Source organism: Pinus tabuliformis, chromosome 1_1, assembly GCF_031772625.1.
Source record: "Pinus tabuliformis cultivar Carrire ecotype Pingquan chromosome 1_1, CPIR1, whole genome shotgun sequence".
NCBI classification, from domain to species: Eukaryota; Viridiplantae; Streptophyta; class Pinopsida; order Pinales; family Pinaceae; genus Pinus; species Pinus tabuliformis.
In genome coordinates, this window is record NC_142297.1 from 874,966,513 (window position 1) to 874,978,911 (window position 12,399).

At 36.7% G+C, this 12,399-nt stretch overlaps 1 pseudogene across 1 annotated transcript; it reads right to left on the reverse strand.

Annotated features, from left to right (window-relative positions):
* Positions 1 to 4,995: 4,995 nt before the first annotated feature.
* Positions 4,996 to 9,141, reverse strand: LOC149217110 (plasma membrane ATPase 1-like; annotated as a pseudogene). Its single transcript, XR_016250133.1, has 12 exons — positions 8,790 to 9,141; positions 8,583 to 8,702; positions 8,063 to 8,161; positions 7,107 to 7,244; positions 6,808 to 6,942; positions 6,477 to 6,656; positions 6,174 to 6,293; positions 5,939 to 6,061; positions 5,676 to 5,811; positions 5,510 to 5,620; positions 5,254 to 5,418; positions 4,996 to 5,142 (listed from the first exon to the last, which is right to left on the reverse strand). The product of XR_016250133.1 is annotated as a plasma membrane ATPase 1-like (transcript).
* Positions 9,142 to 12,399: the final 3,258 nt, after the last annotated feature.

Here is a 12,399-nt window from a genome sequence, read left to right on the forward strand (position 1 = left end):
CAGAAAGGAGCTTGTTGATATCCAAAATAATCTGGACTCTTTCCATTCCTCCATGTCTACTCATTATCTTCCTGCTCAGATATACAATCACTAGAACTTAGGAAGAAGCAGATCCTTACAATGGAAGAATCCACATGGCGATTAAAGAGCAGGGCGCTATGGTTGAAGGAAGGTGACCGCAATACAAAATTCTTTCACAGATATGCTAACCATCGTCGTAATATAAATACCATATGGGAGATTACGGACTCTGATGGACACTTACACCAGACTCAAGAGGGGATCAGTGATGTTGCTGTACAATTTTTCCAAATGGCTTATGGCAACAATGAAAATATTTCTGCTGAAGACATGGTTTGGGGTACTGATCCATACCCAATCATGTATGATTCTGAGAAAAATGATGATTTTTTTATGGAAGTCTATGAAGAAGAACTTTTGGGCGTTCTTAAGTCGTTTAAGAGTGATAAAAGTCTTGGTCCTGATGGATGGACAATCGAACTTTTCACACACTTTTTTGAAACTCTCAAAGTTGACCTTCTGGGCATGATTGAGGAATCCAGGACCATGGGCTTCATCCATCATAAGATAACTTCCACATATATCGCCCTCATTCCTAAAAACAACTCTACAAAGGGTTTCACTGACTTCAGGCCTATTTCTCTGTGCAACGTCATTTATAAAATCATATCGAAGACTATTGTTGGGTGTATGCACAGAACTCTCTCACGCTTCATCACCCCAGAACAACATGGTTTTCTTCTGGGTAGACTCATCCATGATGCTGTGGCAAATGCACAAGAAAGTATGCACTCGATTCACACCAAACATCTTGAAGCTGCTATACTACAGATTGATCTTCGAAAATCATATGACTACCTAGACTGGGGTTTTCTCCGACTCGTCCTTATCAAGATTGGTTTACAGCCCAGATGTGTTAACTAGATCATGGCCTGTGTGGATAATGTAAACTATGTTGTCATTATCAATGGGTACCCTACAAGGTTCTTCCGGGCTGGCAGGGGTCTCCGACAGGGATGTTCACTATCCCCTCTATTATTCATTCTTGTCATGGACTGTCTAAGTTTGCATATTAAAAAAGCGGTCCTGGAGGATCAATTTCAGCCACTGAAGATGGGAAATAACATCAACATTTCACATAACCTTTTTGTTGATGACATCCTTATAATGGGTATGCTCTGTCATTTTTCTTGGTTATATCTTTTTCACATTTTCAGTAGATTTGCAAATGCTTCTGGGTTGCACATGAATATTAATAAATATGTTCTATATCATGGACAATCTGACTTGGAGATTGTTGCATATATCAAAGATTTATTTGGTATTGAGGCAAGGCCTATACAAAATGGTTTGAAATATCTTGGTTATCGTCTCAAACCCACTTGCTACAAAATCGTTGATTGGAAATGGCTTGCTGATTGGTTCTACAAAAGGATCTTTGGGTGGGAGTTTAGATGCCTGTCTTTAGGGGGACGGGTTATCCTCACACAAGTTGTTCTGTCACAATTGGGGGTCTATTGGGCTCATCTCTTCCATATCCCTACCTCCATCATTAACAATCTAAACTGTCTCATGGAAAACTTCATCTGGGGGGGAGCCACAATGGGAAAAAATATCACTTGACCAAATTATCAAACATCACTCTCCCAAAGGGTATGGGTGGTTGGGGAATCATGGACCTTCATTGTTTCGGTGGGGCATTGCTCATAAAATCCCTCTGGAGGGGTTTATTTGGAGCTGGCACATGGAGCAAGATCATCCAACACAAGTATCTAAAGGATAAAGATTTCAGCGTTTGGTATAGAAATGGCACCATTGGTATCAAACAAGGATCGACCATCTGGCTAAGTTTCCTGAAAGTCGAAAAGTTTTTTATCCACCAACTCGCATGGAAATTTCAATCAGGAAATCGTATTCTTATTGGCATTGACCCAATCTTGGGTGTTGGAATGGATTTCACCATCTCTGAGAGTATTATCCAACACCTGAATGGGCGAGGCATTTTTTCTGGGGCCAAGTTATAAATGGGTGGCATGGTTCGCTCCCTATATGGAAAAAAGCCCAGGATTTGGGGTTCACTGGCCAAATGGAATGGGAATGGATTCATACTATTTCAATAATGAAGCATCTTGGCATTTGCCACACAGGAATACAGGACAAAATTGTATGGTCGGGTAGAATGGCAACTGATAACATTATAGTTGCGGACACATATTATACTCTATCAAATATGGTCACCAGACAAGGGGATCATCAAACTCTATATGCCTTCTGGAAAACTAAAGCTCCTATAAAAGTTATACTTTTCACATGGCTTGTATATCATAACAGAAATCTTGTATGGGAGAATCTGCAGAAAAGAAATTGGCATGGCCCCAGAATATGCACCATATGCAAAAATGATACTGAAGATAATGATCACATCTTTCTGCACTGCCAATTTACTACTCAGGTATGGAAAAAGATTGCTTCCCTCTTTGGTTTCCCATACATTCAACACACCTGCATCAGGGACTCATTAAAATGGTGGAGTACTCAAAAAATTGCCTAGAGGGCCATTCCTCTTTTTCTCTTCTGGGCAATCTGGAATTGGAGGAACAAAGTATATTCCAGAACTCTAGGGAAGATTTCTCTTTGGTCATTGAAAGAATCTCCACCAATCTTTCAATTTTTTCTGCACAACCATCATGCACTAATATCAGTCCACAAATGCATAATAATGTACAATTCATATACCCTATGGGGTTTTTTGACGGGGCTGCCCAATGGAACACCTGTGCATGTGGATTTTGGATTGCTATGACCGTTGATTTGTCATACAGGGTCTACTGGAATAGTGGTAGTGGTACCAATACCAAAGCTGAAGCATTAGCACTCTGGGGGCTCCTATGGTTCAACAGCTTCCTTGGGAACCCCATTTTGCACATATATGGAGACTCGAAGATTATCATTGATCAAGTCATGGGGAGGGCATCCATCAACAACCCCATGCTTCAGGGATGGCTGGAAAGGATCGAATTTCTATGGCAATTACACGGCTGCTCCACAATCCAACATATTGGAAGGAACCTGAACAAGGAAGCAGACAGATTATCAAAGAAAGGTTTACTGGGATCGATTGGCAAATGGTACCTAGAGATCACTTGGGAGAAGAACCCTTTCTTATATGGGGGACTTTCCATATCTGGGTTAAAGGACTTTCTTCTTGTTCACCCTCTTTTTTGTAATTTTGTTATATATGTCTATAATCTTTTCATTGCTGCACATTGAGAGAATGTGGCATACAGTCATCATTGTATATGTTTTGATGATATAGCTTCTTTAGAGATATAAGATATGTTGAAAATGTCTCTTAAACTGTATTAATCTTTTCTATCCTGGGCTTCAGATGGTGATCAGAACACCATATCCTCTTTATCAAGTGATCTGGGATGATCATTATCATTTTTCTTTAGATGGTTGATTTTATGTATTGTCATATAGTTTTGCCTATAAAATATCATCATGCTTTTTTCTTACTGGCCCAAAAAAAAATGAAGAAAGAAGTTGAAGTTAGCATAAAATTTTTAAAAATTATATATTTTATTTTAAAAATTCATAAAAATAAGAAAATTTAATTTTCATAAACAACATAAATATATCTTTATTTAAAAAAAAAGTATGTATAATTGTAAATGCCTGAACGCTAAAATTAATATTTGTACATAAAATATGGAATTTTATTTTTAATATTAAAATTATTTATACAATTTATTTTTTTATAAATAAAATAGAAATATGTGTATTTTAAACTTTTTATGATTAAAAAAAACAATAAATTAGTAAAATTTTGAGGTAAAAAATTATTAAATAATTTAATATCATTATTAATTTTAAAAATATAATTATATATATATATATATAATTTAACAAGGAGCCACTTCCGTGGCGGTAGTCCCTGCCGGGGTCTGCAGGCACATTGCAAGTCAGCTAACAGCAAATGGATTGCATCAAGCAGGAGCTGGACTGAATTGCAGAACTTGGAAAAGCTGGCCTAGCAGAAATTGTCCCAAGTCTGGAGAGGATGGGAGGCAGAGGTCAAGGAATAAATGGACTGTCATTCAATCCTTTTATTACTTCAATTTGCTTCCTAACGCTTGGGCATTCAATGCCCGTGATACCAAGCAAGATTGAAAGGGCTATATGTATGCTTTTTTCGCTTATGTTGGAGGTGGGGGGGCTCCTGCCATTTTCAAACAACATAAACGAAACCATTATGAACTTAAAGAAGCTTTATTTGAATGAAGATGCTAAACAGAAATGCACAGAATCATTTAGGAACAGGGTTTGGAGATACAAAGTGATCGAATTCAGCCCTTTCAATAATGCTCAACCACAAATAAACATTCTGTTGAATCTTGATTGAAAAATTAATTGCCTAGACTGAAAAATATGTTTAAATCTTAAAACCAATAATTCATATAAATCGATAAATCGATCTTTAAACCTTAAAACTAGTAATTCATATAAGTCGCTCAAGGCAGGCAGGTACTCTCAGCCGTAAATCATTTCACAGTGGATGCAAATATTACATAGTAACAAAATAGCTATGGGGCCAGTTTCTTGACTGGCCTACATGCTGCAGAGCAGCGACCATTTGCATCCATTGTTCAGGTAGGACAAGAAGCATTATGAACTTAAAGAAGCTTTATTTGAATGAAGATGCTAAACGGAAATGCACAAAATCATTTAGGAACAGGGTTTGGAGATACAAAGTGATCGAATTCAGCCCTTTCAATAATGCTCAACCACAAATAAACATTTTGTTCAATCTCGACTGAAAAATTAATTGCCTAGACTGAAAAATATCTTTAAATCTTAAAACCAATAATTCATATAAATCGATCTTTAAACCTTAAAACCAGTAATTCATATAAGTCGCTCAAGGCAGGCAGGTACTCTCAGCCGTAAATCATTTCACAGTGGATGCAAATATTACATAGTAACAAAATAGCTATGGGGCCAGTTTCTTGATTGGACTATGTCAAAAGCACTTCTTGCTGCATCAGTTGCATCAACAAGAGCAATTCCTATGTCTGCCTTCTTTAGCCTGCAATCGTTTAACAATCTCGTACTTATGCTCTGCAATGACCAGTCAAAATCAGGAAGGATATGGAATCAAACACTAATTAAGGAAATGAAAAAATAAAGGTATCTGAAAAAACACAGAAGTAAAAGATAATTGTTGCTCACCAGGGAAAACATCAGCAAAACCATCAACCTTCTCTATCAGTTCATCAACTGGCGAAGCTGCAATTGATTCATCTTTGTCCTGACCTAGTAAAGAGGATGATGGATACATGTTTGTACCCATGCCCAGTCGGCGACCTGTCTCCTTGGCAATAGCTAATTGATCTCCTAATGAACATTTGCAAGTAAATAGTTAAATGTCGGCTCGTTGCATTACAAAAACAGTAGTGAAACTGATGACACCATAACCTCACCATACTTGTGATCATTTTGACATTTACACCAAGATTAAGAGCCCTTGTGATTGTTTCAGCACTGTCATGGCGTGGGGGATCAAAAAAAGGCATCAATCCTACAAACATTTTGAGATAGCTATAAAGATATACATAATCAACAAGAAGAACTTACTGGGAAGATTTAGCCCACGGATAAAGCAAAAGAAGCCATATTATTAACTTGATATGCAACTGCAAGAGAGCGAAGTCCTCGTTTAGCAAACTTGTCAATAACTGTATGAACTCGCCGGTCAATTTCTGGCTTATTATGTGCGAGGTTAAGAATCTAGCAGAAAGTATTTGGTCATTTCAGTTTTAATAGAATGTGTACAAATAAGTTTTGAAGCAGTTTCTAAACAATACAACCCATTACCAAGCCTAATGAAGAAGGCCAAACATCCAAAGAACAATACCTGCTATGGAGCACCTTTACTAACTCGATGCATTTTCCCTTCATTGTCAATATAAGTGAGAGCTGTCCTCTTTTCAGTTGGATTAAAAGGAAGAAAATGGACCTCTTGAATGCCTGCCTGCGCCTTTTACATCCATGGATATTAAAACCCACAACAAAAGATACAAATCAGTAAAATAAGCATAGGCCTGCTTATCAACTAAAATTTAATATGATGACATAAAAAAAATACTTGCCTCCTTAGGATCCGCAAGCATCCCAACAATTGCCGTGTCAATGGCATCTTGATTCTCTGTTATGGATGCTCTTGCAGCTATCAGGACAACAGCATCCTTGTCATATCCTTTCGTGAAAACCTATTCATGAAAACAATTAGTAATTGATACTTGTTTGAAGGAAACTAACAGTACTGGATCATCCAATATTACCATGGACCCTAACTAGCCAATTTGGTACAACTGCAGTATCACCAAAAATTATGTATTTATGAAATAAGAGAAAGGACAAAAAAAGATCAGAAGTCCAGAATAAATAGCAACCTTTTGGAAGTGGCCAACTTGGTTTTTACTGTCCACAATATGTGTTGCTTTACCAAAAAAGGTATGGACCCCAGTAGCAATGACAACACATTCAAGGTCACCATGTTTGCAAGTAGAGCCAGAATAAACCCCATCGTCAGGACCCTTTGTTACTGGTAATGACTCACCAGTGAGGGCAGACTACACACATTCAAAAATATTGTCATAAAACGTGGCTCAGGAAAAGTACCAAAACAGTCGAAGTTAATCCCAGAAACCATATAAAAGCATACCGAAAATTCCAGCACTTGTAATCATAAATATGAAGTAAAGAAAAGGATTGGGTTAAGACCTGATCAATCTTTAAAGGATCTCCTTGAAGAAGACGCGCATCCGCAGGAACAATATCTCCAAGTTTGATGTTGATTATGTCACCAGGAACAAGCATCGCTGCATCTTCTCCACTCCATTGTCCATCTCTGAGAACCTGTTAAGTTCAAAGTCTTAAGTCATTGACTAAGGAATTTAAAACTGCAACACCCATGATCTTAAGAGGATTCTGAACATCCAATTGCATGCTTCCCCGCAAAACCAAGGATAGAAAACTGAAAATATCGGGGCTGCCACTCATACAAAAGATAGTGAACAGACCTTGCTCTTTGGAGCCATCCAAGTCATCAATGGCGCAGGAGCATTGCCAGCATTGTTTTCCTCTATGAAACTTATGGTAGAGTTTATAACAAGCAATGTTAGAATACCAACAAAATCTTGCCAGTCAGGAGGTTTTCACTGCAAAGATACAATTTACATGATTAAAGCCTGAATTAAAAAGAGCGGATAGGGTATGCCCTGACTGATACTGGCTACAAGAGAGAAATATTGTGACACGGTAGAACAAGAAGTCATCTTCTTTTCCGATAATATGCACAGGAACCATAAGGATGAAGTAATACTGTGAACTTCTAAAAATACAATAGAGGGGAACGATATCCAATGGGAGAGACCAAATGCCACACTACTATTTACTATCAAACGAACACAGAAAACACAAAATTAACAACAATACTAGCAAATATTATTAATGATGAAAAAACAAAAGAATAACCATCACCAATTTGCCAAAAAAATACAATTATCAAAAGGAATGGCCAAACTTTAAAGATATGTGTTTAGTTCATGGATTGATCAATGGGGGTATATTATCCAATCATGTTGAAGAGTCAAGACATGCAGACAGACATGTTTGATAGACTGAATGCACACATTGTAGGCTCGACTAGGAAAAGCCCTTGCAGAGAAGAAAACACCATAGAAAAAAAAATAGAACAAACAACATGATATTTGTGGTGTAAATAGCCAAGAGTTTTCAAAAATAGAGAAAATATGGCATTAGCAGTATATCAATAGTTTTTTTTACCAACGAGAAAGACAAATCACTAGTAATGACTAAGACTGCAAAGAGACGAATAACCCGAGATAGAAAAATGATGAGTGCAGCGACTGTGCCGACAAAATATATAGAACTAATTACATGATATTGGCAATGAAGCTTGATAGCTACTTTATAATAGAATCAACGAGGGGAATTAGAAGTGTATGATGCTTACTCCTCCATTCGCCATAGCAATGGCCATCACAGCTGCGGCTTCCATAACCCATGATAAGGGGTTCCACATAAAACCCAAAAACTTGAGAAATTTTCTTTCCTGCGCACCCAAAAGAAGTCATGGAGTTAAATTTAAGCAATTCTTGACAATGTTCAAGTACTCCGCATAAACCCCAAGTGCATGAACCTCTTGGCATAAGCTATGACAAAGGATCCCTCATCAGAAGCCTAGGCAATATACTTTCCTGTAGCTTAAAGATTTGATGTTGCAGTATAAGCCTGACCAAGCTAAGAAAACGTATTTATTTTAAAGAACGATATAAGCCATGGAAATTACACGGTGCCTGTTCATATCTCTAACCGTGAAAGAAATCGCTTCACAGTAGAACCAAAGAATTTGCTTTACTCTGCATACCTCAAGGCTCAAACAACTTTAGAAATTAAATTCCCCGTAGATCTCAAATCCCAGCTCAACTCCGGAACTGAGCTCAAAATTAGAAATATGTCGAAGCTACCCTTACCTTTTTCTCTTTGAGCTTGTTGTATCCGAATATAGTGAGCCTCTCCTGTGCAGCTTGGCTGCTCAAACCCTCCTTGCTGCATCTTAAATTCTCAAAAACCTCCTCGATGGGAATATTTTCCTGCATTAACAAACCTCACAAAATCAATCTCAAAGCTCCACAGAAACACCTGGTAAAAGACTCAAAAGGCATTCAAGTCCTCCTTACCAAATCCACAGCTTCTTTGTTAATGGCTTCCAGAGTCGCAGCCTTGTCACCCATTTCCACAAATCGGGTTTACTCACCGCCCCGGCGCCCACAAGATACACACATGCAATCCAGCGATCAATGCATGACCGAGCTCTATTTGCTTCGATATGCCAATCACCAAACACTTGAGCTGAGGAGATTCGAACTGGGGACGTGAAAAGCAGCGTTGGGCTTAAAAAAAAACCAGTAGAAAGATGAGATTTCAGTTGACAGAAAGAAAGAATGTGAGATGTGGAATCAGATATATAATATAGGATGAGTTTCCAGGTGTCCAAAATTCACTGTTATTGCTTTTATTCTCACTCACCCTTTTCACCGTGGCCTCGCTACAAACTTGGGCATTACGTGACCAAAATATATCCATTCATATACATGAAGTATGCTAAGTCTGCTTGCTTGGCCTATCCAGCAAAGAAATCTGGAGTGACAACAACACCCAAAATTGGTAACCACGGAAGGTAGGTGCAAAATGAAGATTGCTCTTCTTCCACCCTACCTTACCAAACACTAACCTCCTTTTGTCGTTAAGGAACGTGCTAATCCTGCAGCAAACATATGCATCCATCTGTCCAGGTATGACAAGAACCATTATGAACTTAAAGAAGCTTTATTTGAATGAAGATGCTAAACAGAAATGCACAAAATCATTTAGGAATAGGGTTTGGAGATACAAAGTGATCGAATTCAGCCCTTTCAATAATGCTCAACTACAAATAAACATTCTGTTCAATCTTGACTGAAAAATTAATTTCCTAGACTGAAAAATATCTTTAAATCTTAAAACCAATAATTCATATAAATCGATCTTTAAACGTTAAAAGCAGTAATTCATATTAGTCGCTCAAGGCAGGCAAGTACTCTCAGCCGTAAATTATTTCACAGTGGATGCAAATATTACATAGTAACAAAATAGCTATGGGGCTAGTTTCTTCACTGGCCTACATGCTGCACAGTAGTGACCATTTGCATCCATATGTCTTATGCTGTCTAGGATGATAAAGAAGACAAGAGTCGTTGGAAGCTGATATTCCGAGTTATATTCAATGGCTTAGTTTTCTCTTTCACTGGCGGCTTTCTCAGAACCTGTAAATTTGACAAAATGCATATTGTGGCAATGCTTTTTGCACAACGTCCATATGAATTGGTACATTGATAATTGATCCTGTTAAGCCAATTTGTGATCGCCTATATCCCCATTGTCTGATTTGCAAATGCAATTCTCAATGACACAAGTCTTTCTTCTAGATCTGAAAGTGTATTTACAGTTGGCAATGGAATGTTACGTCTTATTTGTTCAGGTGTTGCAAATTGTGGAAGCTTTCCATTCTTGAGTGCTTTTTTGCAAGCAACACATATGTTTTCATTGCTGAAGGTCCTATTGTTCAATGTCAAATTCATATGCTTTTCTTGCAACTCTATAGTGAACTTAGAATCTGATATTTTGTGCAAAATGCAATCTGGTACAAACTGCACATGTATTCCTAGGCGTGTCTTCGACTTGTTCCATATAAATCTGTACTACATCTTTCTTGCTTGTCATTCTTGACTTCTTATTAGAAGATGCTTTTTTGCATATGTCATTGCATTTGCTTCTTGTATGTATGAATTGCTTCAGTTTATGATAATTGAGCCTACGACGCTTAGTTGGTCGCATTTGTTTTAAATGAGATGCTAGCCCAGATTGAATATTATTGTTAAAATGTACTTGAGATATACATTGTTGTTTTTCTAGTAAAAAACAATCAATGTTCTCAGGCACAATGCATTGTAATTTGAATTTGTCATTGTCAACATGTATTATTTCTTCCATCATTTCCAATTGCTTACCAAAGTTTCTAATGCAAGAACTAGGTTGTTGATTTTCTAGAACATGATTATCACAAAAGATGTTATCATTGTTATGTACATTGCTGCATTTGCGTTTTGTATGTATGAATTGCTTTAGTTTGTGATAATTGAGCCTACGATGCTTAGTTGGCTGCATTTGTTCTAAATGAGATGCTATCTCAAATGAAATATTATTGTTAAAATGTACTTGAGATATACATTGTTTTTTTTCTAGTATATGCTTATGATGCAATTGATTACAATCCTCTTTTGCTTCCATGTACACTTGTTGAGAATTGTGAACATATTTTTGTATCATTGCGCGGTAGTGAATATGTGATGTATCTGTCCTGAATGACATGATGTTAACAATATGATTGCATGTCGAATAAGCAGAACTGTAACTGACAAAGTTATTAGCAACAAAGGACCATACCTGGATATTGACTTTGAATATCACAGATATCCATTGCAAACAAAATGGTCCCCCTTCTACCTGTCCTTTCTCATATGGCATTGCCATATTTATGAGATATTGTTGCCAGTTGTTATTCATTGCATAGTGTATCACATCAACTACTAGGTATTGTTCTAAACAATGTAATGCATCTCGATTCTTATGCATAAGTGAATTGCAAAAAGATTGGACAATGTAAAGTTGCAAACACTGTGCATCGAATTCTGTTGCCACTAAATAGCAAATTTCATTAAAGAGACTGTCACCACAATTAGATGTCATTTGCTTTGCGATCGTTAATTCATTTAAAAGCATATTATCTGCAATATGCATCCAGTGGCTTTCAATATCTTTGCAAATAGATGACAGGTAGATATTAGACTGGCTGCAAATGCTTATTGGAAACTTTTGGTAAAGCAATGGTTCATAATGACCACTAACATGATTTGCATCATGAAAGAGAATGCAATATGGAATTGTATTTTCATGTTGATTAAAAAGCAAATATCTTGTTTTTCTTGTCAATGACCAAACTGCAATTGATATATCTAGCCATTTAGCTAACCAACGTATGCAAAAGGTATCACCCCATAAACCTCGGCCAGACTCCTTTATATTTGTAGATGCAGAACAATGCATTTTATGAAGATATGTACCAATATCATTAATTCCATGTAACTCGTATAGGAAGTCAGGTGCTAGTTCATACTCATATGACTCTATTGCTTCAACATCATTATTGTTTAAGCAAAAAAAGAAAATGTTCTATTAACCCATTTCGTAGTTCATTTGAAGTATAACGAAAATGTAGAAGCATTTCGAATGAGTCAAATAGACAATCTCCTACAGTATATGAAAATGCATTTAGTCTAAAAAGAGCATTTCTTTTTAATACAATATCAACGTTGTCAGGAAAAATGCATTGTAATCTGAATTTGTAATTGTCAACATCTATTATTTCTTCCATCATTTGCAATTGCTTACCAGACTTGCCTTCTGCAATTGTCTTCTATAGCTTTGCAAAAAATATTGATCAAATTAGCAAAAAGTGAAGATAATTGTTTCGAACAAAAATATATATATATTAAAAAAAATAGGCTCTTGCATTATGTTGCCAAACAAATATCAAATTTCTAGCAACAAGTCATATTTATAAATAACAAAGGAATTGGAAATGGAAACAGTGGAAAGACATAATGAAAAAATGCAGCATAACTTTAAGAATATTTCTGCAAGTTAACAAAAGGAAGCAGTGGAAAGACAAAATGAAAAAATGCACCATAA